The sequence below is a fragment of the Tenrec ecaudatus genome, unplaced genomic scaffold, assembly GCF_050624435.1.
Source record: "Tenrec ecaudatus isolate mTenEca1 unplaced genomic scaffold, mTenEca1.hap1 Scaffold_83, whole genome shotgun sequence".
NCBI classification, from domain to species: Eukaryota; Metazoa; Chordata; class Mammalia; order Afrosoricida; family Tenrecidae; genus Tenrec; species Tenrec ecaudatus.
Window position 1 is genome coordinate 571,586 of NW_027459692.1, and position 15,491 is coordinate 587,076.

The window sequence follows — 15,491 nt, forward strand, 5'->3', positions numbered from 1 at the left end:
AGCATTGCCAACCCAATTCAGCCTCTTCACTTGCACCCTGGGCACAGACCTCTGATAACTGCTCTGGGATATAAACCTTGAATTGATTCTCTAGATTCTAAGATTCACTCATTTTGTAAACTGTTATATAATTGACTTGGGAAGCAATAGCACTCTCTGTAAACATGCAGTTAAAACACCCAATTCCCATTCAGACTCCTTCCTCATTTCTCTCCCTCAAAGAAAAGTCTATTTCCCCCTAGATTAGGATTGACCACACTAATTTTCTTCAAATCGGTTATAATATTTTAAATTTATACATAGGTATATATATTTAAGCACCATGAAAATTCAAGAATAATGTTACAGCCCAGAATTTTCAGAGGGGAATTTTCTGGCCCAGAATTTTCAGAGGGGAATCAGTCACCGCTTTGCAACAAAGAATCATAGATTTCACCAATATCCAAGTATACAAGCACAGGACACTGACATGATCACTTAGAGATCATTGAGTTAGTTCCGTTATCACCTAATCGTTGTCATTTCAGCCAACTCTATACTCACAGCCTCTGTTGCTGCTTGTTAGCTGAACAGTGTAAATTCCACACTGTGACGTAGCTGCACATGAGTCCAAGTCACCTTCCTGTCTGAATGTGACTGCCATGGTCACTTCATGACTGTGGTTGGTCTGGGACTTATTCTGTCCCATCTATTGACATTATCCCTCTGTACATAACTTCCCCATGAGATCTACTAAACTTATCCTGAATGAACTCATGAATACTCACTGAACTATGAAGGACCAATATTTGGAGCTCTAAACTCAGATGAACAGAAATTGTTTTCCAGTGTCCCAACCACGGGATGAGATTTGTCAGTCATTTAATCAAGGTGAACTAAGTACCTCAATATTCTGATATGTGGAAATGATAGAAAATATGACTCCAGGGAAAATCCAATCCATTTTTCTCAAGTTGTGTTCTGTTAATTGGTAAACAAGAATAAAACATTGTGGGTTAAAATTATATCTAGTTTTATTGTTTGCTTTCTTTTTAATTTCTGACTCTATGACTAAAAGATGGCATGGAGAAGAAAGTCCCATTCCAGGTCTTATCTAGTGTCCGACTGAAAATCTCACCAGCAGGATGAAGTCTCTTCTTCCAAGATGGCTTTGTCTTAAGTCTGACAAGCTTCCCTGGCTTAAACTAGGAATGCATACAGGACTGAGGGCCTGGACCTTATTCTAGAACCTGGATCTCTCCTTTGGATGGAACTTCCTCACAACATGGTGCCTGAGTGTCTCCTGAAATTCATTAGATAAAGCGAAAGTTGCATTGAACTTTATTGATTTTCATTTCTATTTAAATAAAATTAGAAAATAAAGTTATTTAAATTAATATCCTATATAAAACCTGACCTATTATAAGTACCTTGGCGGGCTATTCAATCAACACCACAAGGGAAACCGTACAGAAGAGTTTTACTCAAGAAAAAGCATCTATCCTTGCTTCAAAAACAGGAGCACACTACTCCAGGAGACACAAATATGTCCTCTGAAGCCCATCCCCTCTTCTGTCCTGACTGTCAGTCACCGGCTGAGGATGGCAGCAGGACTTAGGAAGGTTAGTTTTTAGACCTATATAACAGCTGTGATGAGCAAATGTGGCTTGAGGATCCCATTATGCTTTTGCTGGTCTATCCTAGACTGAGTAAATTTTAGAGAAATTTTAACCATCCTATATCCTCTCCTCCCAAATACCAGTTACTGGGGAGGGGTTTGCATCAGGGCTGACAAATCCTTCAGGTTTGCCTTTTCCCCTCTGCATGATGTGCCTTCATGTGTGGCTTTCTGCTCTTTGGAAGTTAAAGGACATTTCCTCATATTACAATGAAATGTTTCAAATTCAATGTTTGATACAAACCCACACTTCCAGAGAAGTCGTCAAGATAAATGGTAAGATAGAGAGGAAGCCCCGGACACTGCAGAAAGCCAGCTTTTAACTCCTCTCTGCTCTGTCTTCTTTAACTGAGTCCTGGGGCTGAGGGTCCTGAGCACTCACTGAAGTCCAGTCTCTCCCTGTAGGGAGGTTTGCATACAGATGCTTAATGATGCCCTTTCCTGCTGCTTTGTTACTCTGATCCAAGTGTGTATGCTTCACTTTCAGCCTGACCATTTGAATATGGAGGATGTTCTTGTCATTGTCTCTGGTGACTGCAATTCAACCATGCATCAAGTGTATATAGGATTTAGTACCAGTAACTGAGAGACACTGCAAGCCCTCCCCGGCACTGGCCAATGACGCTCGTGTCAAAATTGTTGGTGGTGAATGCGGAGACAGGTCAACAGAGTCTGAGAGAGGCCCTTGCCTGCCTCATGTCTCACTCAGACTCTACCAGCTGCACTTTGCCCTAGACATCTGCAAACGTAAAGACATCCTGCCCAGGAACCCAGCCTCATATCCATTGTTTATCATATTGTTTTCATTACTGTGATTGAAACAAGGGAATCTCAGGTCAGCAAACTCCACTGTTAGTTGAGTATAATCATAGCTGTTTGGTGAATGAAGGGACCTGGGCAGCCCATGCCTGTGACCTCTCTCCTAGAGTGGAGGGTTGTCCTAGGTTGGTTTTCATCAGCAGAGTAATGTGCCCTCTTGTGTATCCACCTACTGGAATGATAACTGAGGGGCAGATACACTGTCCTGAGGAAAGTAGTGGGCAATTATAATATTTGGAAATATATATGATTTCCTATTATACAAGTTACTGGTGAAACCTCATAGAGACTAAGAGGAACATGGGAACCATAAGGATTCATAAGGATTTTACCAGAATATAATCCCCCTGGTCCATAAGATATAAATGCCTAAGTATACAAGCAAATGACACTAAAACAGGAAATTATGGCTACAGGTGGTAACCTTATATATATATATATATATATATATATATATGTATATATATGTATATATATGTATATATATATGATAGAGAGAGACAGACAGAGACAGAGGGAGACAGAGAGTGAGAGAGAGAGATAGAGAAGCTATTTCCTAGAAGGGGTCAGCCATTTTTCCTGGGTCCATGATTGCCCCTGAGGGCATGCTTGCAAGACCACACCTCAGAAATAGGTTCAAAATGCCCCTTTAAGATGGATGCCAATTCCCGCTCAGAGCAGCTAACCCTCACCAAAGACCTTATGGCCTGCGCCCCTATGATACACGACATCCCTCACTGACCCAGAGCCCTACAGGGGACAACACTGGAGACACAGTGTGGAAATTCCACCCGATCTGATCCTACCACACTGAGGCAAAACGCTAAGGGCATGCAACAGAACAGTAAGGGGAACAGAGCAACAAAGCCCCCAGGGAATACCAAAATTAGGGCTTGGTGCCCCATCAGACTCAACCAGAATACACTCCTAAAGGCCAAAAAACAGTTCTTGAACTACCTACAAGCTTTTCTTTCTTGTAGTTGTGTTTTGTTTTTTGTCCTTGGCTTCTTGGTGGTGTTGTTGTTGTTTTATTTTTTTGTTGCTTGGTTTTGCTCTGTCTTGTTTTTGTGCATGTGATTATTTCCGCAGGTCTGTCTAAATGAGATAGGCTGGGTGAACAATCTGGAGCAGAAAACAATGGGACCGACAGTTCCAGGGGAACATGGGAGAGGGGGAGGCGAGGGGAAATGTAGGGGTCTTAACAAACCCAGGGACAAGGGAACAACAAGTGATCCAAATCAGTGGTGAGGAGGGTGTACAGACGCCTGGGGTGCACGATAAAGGGTAATGTAACCAAGAGGAATTACTGAAACCTAAAGGAAGAATGAGCATGATACTGGGATAAGAATAAAGTCAAAGGAAATACAGGAAAGAGCTAGGAGGCAAAGGACATTTATAGAGGTCTAACTAAAGGCATGTAAATATATTTATATATAAGGATGGGGAAATGGATCTATGTGCATATATTATAGGTTTAGTATTAAGGTAGCAAGTGGAAATTGGGTCTCCACTCAAGTACTCCCTCAATACAACAATACTTTGTTCTATTACACTGGCATTCTATGATGCTCACCTTCCCGACACAATCACTGATTCCTGACACAATCACTGAAGACAAAGCGGGTGAATAAGCAAAATTGGTGAAGAAAGCTGATGTTGCCCGGCTATCAAAAGATCCAGCGTCAGGGGTCTTAAAGGCTTGAAGGTAGACAAGTGGCCATCTGGCTCAGAAGCAACAAAGCCCACATGAAAGAAGCACATAAGCCTGTGCAATCATGAGGTGTTGAAGGGATCAGTTATCAGGCTTCAAAGAATATAAAAATCATACAATGTGTGCTCACCTACCTGATAGGATCACTGAAGACAAATAGGTGCATAAGGAAATGTGGCGAAGAAAGCTGATGGTGCCCGGTTATCAAAAGATATAGCGTCTGGGTTCGTAAAGGCTTAAAGGTAAACAAGCGACCATCTAGCTCAGAAGCAACAAAGCACACATGGAAGAAGTGCACCAGCCTGTGCTATCATAAGGTATAGAAGGGATCAGTTATCAGGCATCATAAGAACAAAATCATATCATTGAGAATGAGGGGAAATGCAGAGTGGAGACCCAAAGCCCTTCTGTAGGTAATTGGACATCCCCTTATAGAAGGGTCACGGGGAGGAGACAAGCCAGTCAGGGTGCAGTGTAGCAAAGATAAAACATAAAACTTTCCTCTAGTTCCTAAATGCTTCTTCTGACCACCATCATGATCCCAATTTTACCTTACAAATCTGGCTAGAACAGAGGATATACACTGGTACAGAGAGGAACTGAAACACAGGGAATCCAAGGCAAATGATCCCTTTAGGACCAGTGGTGAGAGTGACGATATCAGGATGGTGGAGACAGGGTGGGGTGGAAAGGAGGAACCGATTACAAGGATCTACATACAACCTCCTCCTTGGGAGATGGACAACAGAAAATTGGGTGAAGAGAGACATCAGACAGTGTAAGATATGACAAAATAATAATTTATGAATTATCAAGGGTTTATGTGGGAGTGGGGAGCGGTGAGGGAGGGGAAAATGAGCTGATGCCAGGGGTTTAAGTGGAGAGCAAATGTTTTGAGAATTTTGAGGGCAATGAATGTACAAATGTGCTTTAAACAATTGATGTATGTATGGATTTTGATAAAAGTTGTATGAGCAGCTAAAAAGTGGGTTGGAAAGTAGGAAGGGAGACATCAGACAGTGTAAGATATGACAAAATAATAATATATAAATTATCAAGGGCTCATGAAGGAGGGGGGAGCGGTGAGGGAGGGGAAAAAAGATGACTTGATGCAAAGGGCTTAAGTGGAGAGCAAATGCCTTGAAAATGATTAGGGAAAAGCATGTACAGATGTGCTTTATACAATTGATGTATAAATATGTATGGATTGTGATAAGAGTTCTATGAGTCCCTAATAAAATGTTAAAAAATGATTTTAAAAAGATGGGGAAAAAAGAGTTGTATTAGCCCTTAATAAAGTGATTTAAAAACAAACAATAAAACACACTAAGCACAAGGAAAGATATAACATGTTGCCAAAAGGGCTCTTGCTGAGAAAAAGACAGGGGCTGCATGAAAGTGAAGTGCTTTCCTTGGATCAGCAAGAACTGCACCAGAAGATTCCCCAAGGTAAGCTCCTGAAAAATAGTGATGAGCCAAGTTTACAGTTTTAGAAAAGTATACCAATAAGTACATGTGCAGGATATGGATATGAAACATTTCACAGGGATTAGCATGAATCTGGATTAGGACAGGGCTATAATTCTTAATAAATTATGGCTCCCTGTACTTCTTGATTCCACATCTCTATTTAGTCTGGTGATGTATCTATGGTGGCTTTTGGTTCCTTGAACAAAGTCCTTCTGTTCCATGTGACTTGTGACCTGAAGGTTGGGGATGTCTTTTGTGGACATGTTTGCCTCGCCAGATTTAGTCAAAACTGATACTCATTTGGTGTACTAGAATATTTTTTCTGGGATACATTCACTTAACAGATACAGGTTATCAGGCAGGAAAATGTGGAATAATTATGAGCAATAAAAGAGGCACTACAATATCTGTGGAAACATCTCATATCTAAGGGGAATTTTCTTGGACAGGCTGTGGAATTTACATTGTGACACAACATTAAGCAGGTTGGGCAATAATCTCAAACAGAATGTCCAATGCTCATAATGGTTCTTATAGTGTATTCTGATTCTCCTTAGCTACTATGTTATGTTCACAACAAATATAATCTTGCCACAGAAGATTAGTTATCAAAGATAACTTTTTTCCCAGAAATGGTAAATTTACTGTCATATACTATTTGTTTCCTTTCTGTCTTTTTTTTAAAGGAATTTAGAAGTAATTGGTTGACATCAATGGTCAAGAAATGTACATATGATTTCCTTTTCTGGTCCTCCTTCCAAAGACCAAATGAGAGCTTCAGTGAAAGTTAAAGAGTTTACTGAAGGGGAAAAAAAACAATGCAGGAATGGCCAATAATAATTGTAATGATTCACAAAGAACATTTTCAGAGTTTAAATGCAGAAGGATCCTGGAAATTAAAAGAAAATTCCAATCCCTTGATCTTTAATATATTGGCTGAAGTGGCCAAGGCAATATCAAGGCCAATATAAAAGACTCAGTCATGTAATATTTTTGGAATGTGTTTTGCTTTGACTTTAGCTATTGGGAGAGAGAGTGAATGCTCTTCCTGGCAGCTTGTTGTTAGAGGAGCTGGGAGGAAGGAGGGTGCTTAGAGTCTTCATGAAGTATGCTGACTTTAAAAAGTCAGCTCAAAATACAGAGTAGAATTTAAACTTTTAGTCTCCATACACACACACACACACACACACACACACACATTTTCATCATTTTATTGGAGGCACAGGGAGCTCTTCTCACAATCCATACATTCATTCATTGTGTTGAGCACATTTGTACATTTGTTACCATGATCATTCTCAAAACATTTTCTTTCTCCTGGAGCCCTTGGTATCAGCTCATCATTTTTCCCCTCCCTCCCTGTTCTACCCTCCCTCATAAACCCTTGATAATTAATAATTTTTTTATTTTGTCATATCTTACACTGTCCAATGTCTCCCTTCACACACTTTTTGGTTGTCCATCCCAGGGATGAGGTTATATGTAGGTCCTTGTAATCGATTCCCCCTTTCCACCCCACCCTCCTTCCACCCTCACGGTATTGCCACTCTCAGCAATGGTCCTGAAGCGATCATCTGTCCTTCATTCCCTGTGTTTCTAGTTCCTATCTGTATCAGTGTACATCCTCTGGTCTAGCCAGATTTGTAAGGTATATTTGGGATCATGATAGTCGGAGAGGAGCAGGGGAGGGTGAGGAAGCATTTAGGAACCAATAGAAAGTTGTATGTTTCATCATTGCTACACCGTACCCTGACAGGCTCGTCTCGTCTTTGGGACCCTTCTGTAAGGGAATGTCCAGTTGCCTAGAGATGGTTCTTGGGGCCCTAATCTGCATTCCCCCCATTCACAATGAATTGATTTTGTGTTCTTTTATGCCTGGTACCTTATACGTTTGACACATCCTCATCCCACAGGCTGGGGTGTGTCTTCCATGTGGGCTTTGTTGCTTCTGAGCTAGATGGTCTCTTGTTTACCTCCAAACTTTTAAGACCCCAAATGCTATATCTTTTGTTAGCCAGGCACCATCAGCTTTCTTCACCAATTTTGCTTTTGCACCCATTTGTCTTCAGTGATCATGTCAGGAAGGTGAGCACACAATACTATGATATTTTGTTCTTTGATGTCTGATACATGATCCCTTCGATCACACAGTTTGGTGTGTTTCTTCATTTTGGGCTTTGTTGCTTCTGAGCTAAATGGCTGCTAGTTTACCTTCATGCCTTAAGACCCCAAACGCTATATCTTTTGTTAGCCAAGCACCATCAGCTTTCTGCACCACATTTTCTTACACACCCATTTGCCTTCAGCGATCATATCAGGAAGGTGAGCATACAATAAAAAGGGTATTTTTGGTTCTTTGATGCCTGATAACTTATCCCTTTGGCACCTCGTGATCACACAAGCTAACGTGTTACTTTCACGTGGGCGTTGTTGCTTCTGAGCTAGATGGCCGCTTGTTTACCTTCAAGTCTTTAAGAGCCTAAAAACTTTGTCTTTAGATAGTCATCAGCTTTTTCCTCCACATTTGCTTATGCATCTGCGTTGTCTTCAGCAACAGTTTCAGGAAGTTGAGCATCATGCAATATCAGTTTAACAGAACAAAGTATTCTTTCATTTAGGAAGTATTTGAGTGGAGGCCTAATGTTGATCTGCTACCTTAGTAACAAACCTACAAATATATACACATAGATCTATTTCCCCATCGTCATATAAAAATACATGTACATATGTACATGCCTTTATTTAGACCCCTATATATGTGTTTTGCCTCCTATTTATGGCCTCTATTTCCTTTTACTTTCCTCTTGTCCCACTGTAATACTCAGCTTTCATTTGGGTTTCAGTAATTCCTCTCGGAATTACGTTACCTGTGATCAAACCCTACCAAGCCTCCTACACTCCCTTCACCATCGATCTGGATCGCTTGTTGTTCCCTTGAATAAAATATATTTTTATTCTTAAACATTCTCTACTTGTGATATAAATTTGCACTAACTTTCAGAAACAAATAGCATTTATGCAAAAGTACACTTTCTGAGAAATAGTCACACTTCTGAAATTAAATGTCAAGTTAAAAACAAATAAATTTGTTTCACCTTCATCACAATACTAGCAATTTAGAAAGTCATTAATTTTCAGACAGCAGAAGATGGAAAGTTGTTAATAGACACCACACTGTGCAGTAAATAACATACAATGACTCTGGTGCCAACAGGAACCCAGTGGGACTGCCTGATCACCCCACACACTCAGCCCCTGGACTCACACATTTTCCACTATCAACAGGGCATACACTTGCCACTTTCATATCACTTATTTTGTGGACTATCTTTGTATTTTCCTTTGTGTAAAGTTGTATGTTTCATCATTTCTAGCCTGCAACCTGACTGACTCATCTCTTCCCGTGACCATTCAGTAAGGGGATGTCCAGTTCCCTACAGATGGGCTTTGGGTCTCCAACTCTGCACTCACCCTTATTTATAATGATAAGAATTTTTGTTCCTTGATACTTGACACCCAAGCCATTCAACACCTCGTGGTCACGTGGGCTGGTGTACTTCTTCCATTTGGACTTTGTGCTTCTGAGGTAGATGGCCGCTTATTTATCTTCAAAACTTTAAAATCACAGACACTATATCTTTTGATAGCTGGGTACCATCAGCTTTCTTCACCACATTTGCTCATGCATGCATTTGTCTTCAGCGATCATATCAGGAAGGTGGGCACACACTGATATGATTTTTTGTAGTTTGATGTCTGATACCTGGTTCCTTGTACACCTCGTAGTCATAAAGGCTGGTGTGCTTCTTTTATGTGGGCTTTGATGCTTCTGAGCTAGATGACAGCTTGTTTACCTTCAAGCCTTTAAGATCTCAGATGCTGTATCTTTTGATAGCCAGGCACAATCTGCTTTCTTCACCACATTTGTTTATGCACACAGTAATCTTCAGTGATCATATAGGGAACGTGGGCACCCACTGATATGATTTTTTGTTCTTTGCTGTCTGATAACTCGTCCCTTCAACACCTCCTGGTCACACAGGCTTCCATGTGGGCTTTGATGCTTCTGCACTAGATGGCTGCTTGTTTATCTTCAAGCTTTTAAGACCTCAAATAATATATCTTCTGATAGCTGGGTACCATCAGTTTTCTTCAGAACATTTGCTTTTGCACACATTTGTCTTCAGTGATCGTGTTGGGAAGGTGTGCATCCTGGAATGCCAATTTAATAGAACAAAGTGTTCTTGCATTGAGTAAGTGCTTGAGTGGAGGCCCAATGTCCATCTGCTACCTTAATACTAAACATATATATATGCACATAGAGCTATTTCCCCATCATATATAAAATATTTACATATGTACATGCCTGTATTTAGACCTCTATAAATACCCTTTGTCTCCTAGTTCTTTCCTCTATTTCCTTTTCCTTTCCTCTTGTCCCACTATCATTCTCAGTCTTCATTCTGGTTTCAGTAATTTCTCTTGGTTACATTCCCCTTACCAGGCCTCTCACACCCCCACGTCACCAATTTTGAATCACTTGTTGCTCCCTTGTCCCTGGGTTGTTCAACATCACCTTCTTGCCCCAGCTTCCCTCTCTCCCATGTTCTCCTGGAAACATAGGTCCCGTTGTTTTCTCCTCCAGACTGTTCATCCTGCCTATCTTACGTAGATAGATCTGCAGAGATAATAATATGCACCCCAAAAAAAACATGGCATAGCAAGACAAAGTGACAAAAGATAACAGAATGATGGCAACAAAAAAGAAAACCAATGACTCAAAAAAGAGTAAATTAATTAAAACAAAAAGAAAAAAGAAAGAAAAACCTGTAAATAAATCAAGATCTGATTTTTGACATGTAGGCATTTCCTTCAATTGAGTCAAATGGGGTGCCATGCTCTGGCCTCAAATCTATCCTTTGCACCTCCTTGGGAGCTCCCTGATCTGCTCACCCTATTACTCTGCCACATGCCTTAAGTGTTTAGCCTCGGTGTCATGGGGTCAGTAAAAGTCAATCCTGACACTGAGTCTCCAGTGTTGTCCCCTGTAGGTCCATGGAGCCATGAGGGACATAGTGTTTCAAAGTAGGGCTGGCCATATGGTTCACTCTGTGCATTGGCTGTTTGGATCAGGGATATCATCCTCCAGGCTGGGTGTGCCAGGTTGTCCTCCACTCTCTCTTCCTCCCCATTCATTTGCTCCCGTGTACTCTGATCAGACATGTCCCTCTCCCCTAGCTGCAGCCTTAGTGCCGTGCTCTAAAGTGAATTCTTCTGGGTAGGAGATGCAGTTGTCCATGTAGCTGGTATTGGGACAGAGCCCTCAGGGCCCTCTCCTGGCTCCCCACTCCATGCCATCAGGGTGAATTCACATCCAAGAACACTGGATTTGAGTCTCATCCCTCTTTCCCTGTGGAGAAATAAAAATAGACTCCCCTTGGGTGGGTCTGTGCCCTATTCCCCCACCACACATCTTTTTTTTCCCCTTTCTTCCTGACCCCTCCTTGTTAGTTGGCTACCATATGTACCCCTGGATTGGAAGACCAGCCACTTCTATGCAAATACTTTTTACAGAGGTAGTTCAAGCCTGTCCTATAAGGTCACTTTAGGTAGAAAATCAACTTGTTGTCAGTGAGAGAGTCTTGTTACAATTTAGGAGACACTAGTACACGCCTGCAATTGTAAATAGAGTTTCCCCTGAATCTCTTTGAGAACGGTGGGAACAAAACCAACTCAAGACACAGCAGAAAGCCCCACCTGTGCTCAGCAATATACCTACTCCTGCATCCTGGTCTTGTTGTTTGTCTGGAGTGCTCCTTGCTGGTCGGAAAGCCCCATGCAGTCCATCCCCAGAGCTGTCCTGTAAGGGCCACACTGACTGCCCTGTCTGTGTCCACCTGCACGGAAATAGATGAGTCCTCAGTGCTCACAGAGGTCAGGGGCAGGTAGAAATGTTTCTTGCAGGGTCAAGGTCAGCACTGCACTGACCAAAAGTAGAGATCCCTGTACACCATGGTCTCTCTCTGGGTGTTGCCTGAATCTAATCAACTCAAAATGCTCTCTCCCTGACACTGACCCCATGGTAGGACCAGCATCTTCAGGAGAAAGAGGGGAAGGAAGGAGGCAAACATTTCTGAACCAAGTACATCCTGACTCAGCAGACTCGAGTCTCCTTCTGGGGAGGTCATTTTTAACCCGGAAACTATACCAAGTATTTCCCTATGAGTGTAATTGACTGATATAAGGTCTGGGATCCATGAGCAGTTTGTTAATGTCACAGCGCCAGTGCTCCACCAGGAGAGTTTTATAAAGCTCTCTCCAAATTAATTTGAATCAAGTTATAAGGCAAACAGATGAACACATGAGGTGGTTGAGGCTACTTATCAGGAAGAATTTCTAATAATACTGGGAATGGTTGGTGAGAAAAAGGCCAGGAAATATGAGCTGAGGTCTTTCTTTCCTATAAGACAATGCACCTGCTTGTTCTTCAAGGGCAGCAAATGCTGAACTCTGAGAATTTCAAACAAAACTTTATCTCATCGGCTCTATAGCACTGCTGTCACAGACTGGGCTGCTCCAGGGGAATCCAATCCAATAAAAGGCATCAGTGCTCCCCATGTGGGGAGATGCCTCCCTCTCATGTCAGTGGCTTGTGAGATGATCCCATGTTCTCAGTCTCTAGGAGACAGCAGACAGCTTTTCCTCTTCTGTTGAACTGAGAGGTACCTCTGAGACTCCTGCTCTGCAGCTGCATCAGGCTGAGGGTTTCTGCCCCTCTCAGGAAGTGGTTTCTCTCACTGTGTGTCTTGCACAGTAATACATGGCCGTGTCTGAGTCCTTCAGGCTGCTCCACTGCAGAGACATGGTGCCGATGGAGTTGTCTGTGCAGATGGTGACTTTTCCTTGGAAGGATGAGTTGTACCTGGTGTCAGCGTCACTAGGAACAATCCTTCCTATCCATTCTAAGCTTATTCCAGGTGTCTGCCTAATCCAGTGAAAATAGTAGCTAGTAAAGCTGAACCCAGATGTCTTACAGGAGATCCTCAAAGATTCTCCGGGTCTCTTCACCTCTGCCCCAGATTGCACCAGCTGTACCTGAGCACAGACACCTTTGGAGGTAGGATTCAGAGATCAGAGATTCCCTCTTCACACACACACCCTCCATTCATCTCAAACCCTGTGGTGATCTTGACCTGGGAGAAGAGCAATGAGGAGAGTTAGGGTGGCAGACCCCATTTTGCAAGGGGGATGGAAAGGAATCACACTGTGGTCTCCAGCTGGGTGATGAGGGAGCTTCCCCTGTGGAGGTAACCTGTGGGTCTAAAATGGATGTCTTCCACTTCGCATATTTCTGCCCTGCCCTCCATGTCAGACTCCTCCAGCCTCTTAAACCTGGACACCCAATGCAGGGGAGGTGTGGGTCTTGAGAATGTTGAGTGGGACAAAACCTGATCCTAATAATATTACACAACACACACACAAAGACACAAACACACAGGCATTGGCACCTTAACCCCAGACAGTATTGAACTGTGCCTCTCCACTCAGTGCATCTCTCAGTCCACACTCAGGCGAGAGTGGTTTAAAACCTGGTGTGAGGCTGCAGCCTGGGGAGTCTGGGCCCTCACATACAGTCCCTCCTTACTGTCTTTGAGGAATTATGTCCAGGATAGAAAATACCTCTCTCTCCTTAGTGAAGACTGTGAAAAATCTGATCTCCCAAATGGTCCTTTTCTCAGTAGACTCTCAGGTGTGTCCTAGTGCCCAGTTCTGCCCCGTGCTTCCTGCTGCCTGAGAAGAGGAAACAAATCTCAGGGACTGTCAACTTTACTCGGAGTATCATCTGTGCAGATTAAAGCCAAAGATGAGTGTGTCACTCTCTGAATACTCATGGCCAACCTGGCCCTTGTTACCGTCTGTCTGACAGTGTAGCTCTGTTCAGAAGAGAAGTTAAAAGTATAACATGGGGAATATTTCACCTTCATCAGTTTCATAATCTGTCCTAAATATTTCTCTGATCTACTGTCATCTAAACTAAAGAAAACCATCAGTGTGTTAACTCTTTTACTCTGAGGAGGCCGTAGAGTTCCGGGAACATCAAAAACCGCTGATGTAACAGCCCACAAAGACAATGTCCTACATCTGGGTTTTAAGAGGAGTGACTGGGGACTTTAAGCCACATGAGGTGCAGCTAATTGTTTCTCCCTTTCCAGAGTGATGATCATTGAAAACACATGGAAACCATTCATCCAATGCTGTAATGAATCATGGATATGAGTCTCCTGAACTCTATGACCAGAAGAAAGAGGTGGTGCCTTGCTAACAGTACCCACTTCTTTGGAAAAGATAGCATTAGAAGATCTTGGGTAGAGTGGGATAAAAAGTGAAACAATACACACACGCATACACACACACACACAAAGAAAATAAAAATAAAAAGACTACGCTTAGTGGTTGGGTAGACTTGTGGAAGTCCTGAGACTATGGCTGTCAGCGTCCCTTCAGGTGTGGGACTGAACTCACCCCTTGGGAAAACTTCCAGTCAAATAATCCACAAAACTACCAGAGAGCAATAGTCCTGGGCAGATACAATTACCTTAGAATAATCAAACTTCTGCGATTAAAAGGGCAACATTTATCCAGGGGAAAATTCAGAATGTTTGGAAAGAAAAGGTAATTATAACAGGAGTTTGTGAGTATTACAGTCAATGAAATGAAACAAGAGTGTATGAAAAGTTGAATGAATATTAATCTTCTCGATACAACTTCATGCAATTCACAAGAAAGTGTAAGGATAAAAATAGAAAATAATATTAAAATGTTTCCCTTCAGTTCTCCTCTGATAGGGAGAGAACACCTCAGGTTGTGGTTTATGCACTCGGGGTCTCCCAAGAAGAAAACAAGGACCCAGAGAAGATGTCCTAATTCCATGTTCATTCTCCTCCCTCTGCTCTCTGGAGTTGATGGTTATGCTAGAAACATCTAAATCTCAGTTCTCAGAGACAGGAAGAGGACTAAAAACCATGACACAGGGGAAAATGGGGTAGGGGGTGGCCAAATGCTGCTAGGAAACGTGTATCTTGCTCCCCATGCACTGAGTCTTGAATCTGGGTCATGCGCCTGTTTGTCCTCAGACCCTGTGCAATGCATCCCAATCTTCCCTTCATGGTGTTTACAATCTGATCTCACATAGCTTCCCTGACCTACTTTTATCGGCATCACCACATGCATTAAATAAATGCTATATTCCTGTTGTGGGGACCCAGGTACTTGACATAATCTCTTGAAGAGTGAGTCATTTTTTTCTTGTTTTTTTTTAAAACAATTTATTAGGGGCTCATACAACTCTTATCACAGTTCATACATATACATACATCAATTGTATAAAGCACATCTGTACATTCTTTGCCCTAATCATTTTCCTTTTTTTCTCCTCTTTTCTTTTTTTACATTTTATTCGGAATTCATACAACTCTTATCACAATCCATACATATACATACATCAATTGTATAAAGCACATCCCCACATTCCCTGCCCCAATCATTCTCAAAGCATTTGCTCTCCACTTAAGCCCTTTGCATCAGGACCTCTCTTTTTCCCCTCCCTCCCCTCTCCCCCCTCCCTCATGTGCCCTTGGTAATTTACACATCGTTATTTTGTCATATTTTGCCCTATCCGGAGTCTCCCTTCCCCCCCTTCTCTACCGTCCCTCTCCCAGGGAAGAGGTCACATGTGGATCCTTGCAATCAGTTCCCCCTTGCCAACCCACTCACCCTCCACTCTCCCAGCATCGCCCCTCACACCCTTGGTCCTGAAGGTATCATCCACCCTGG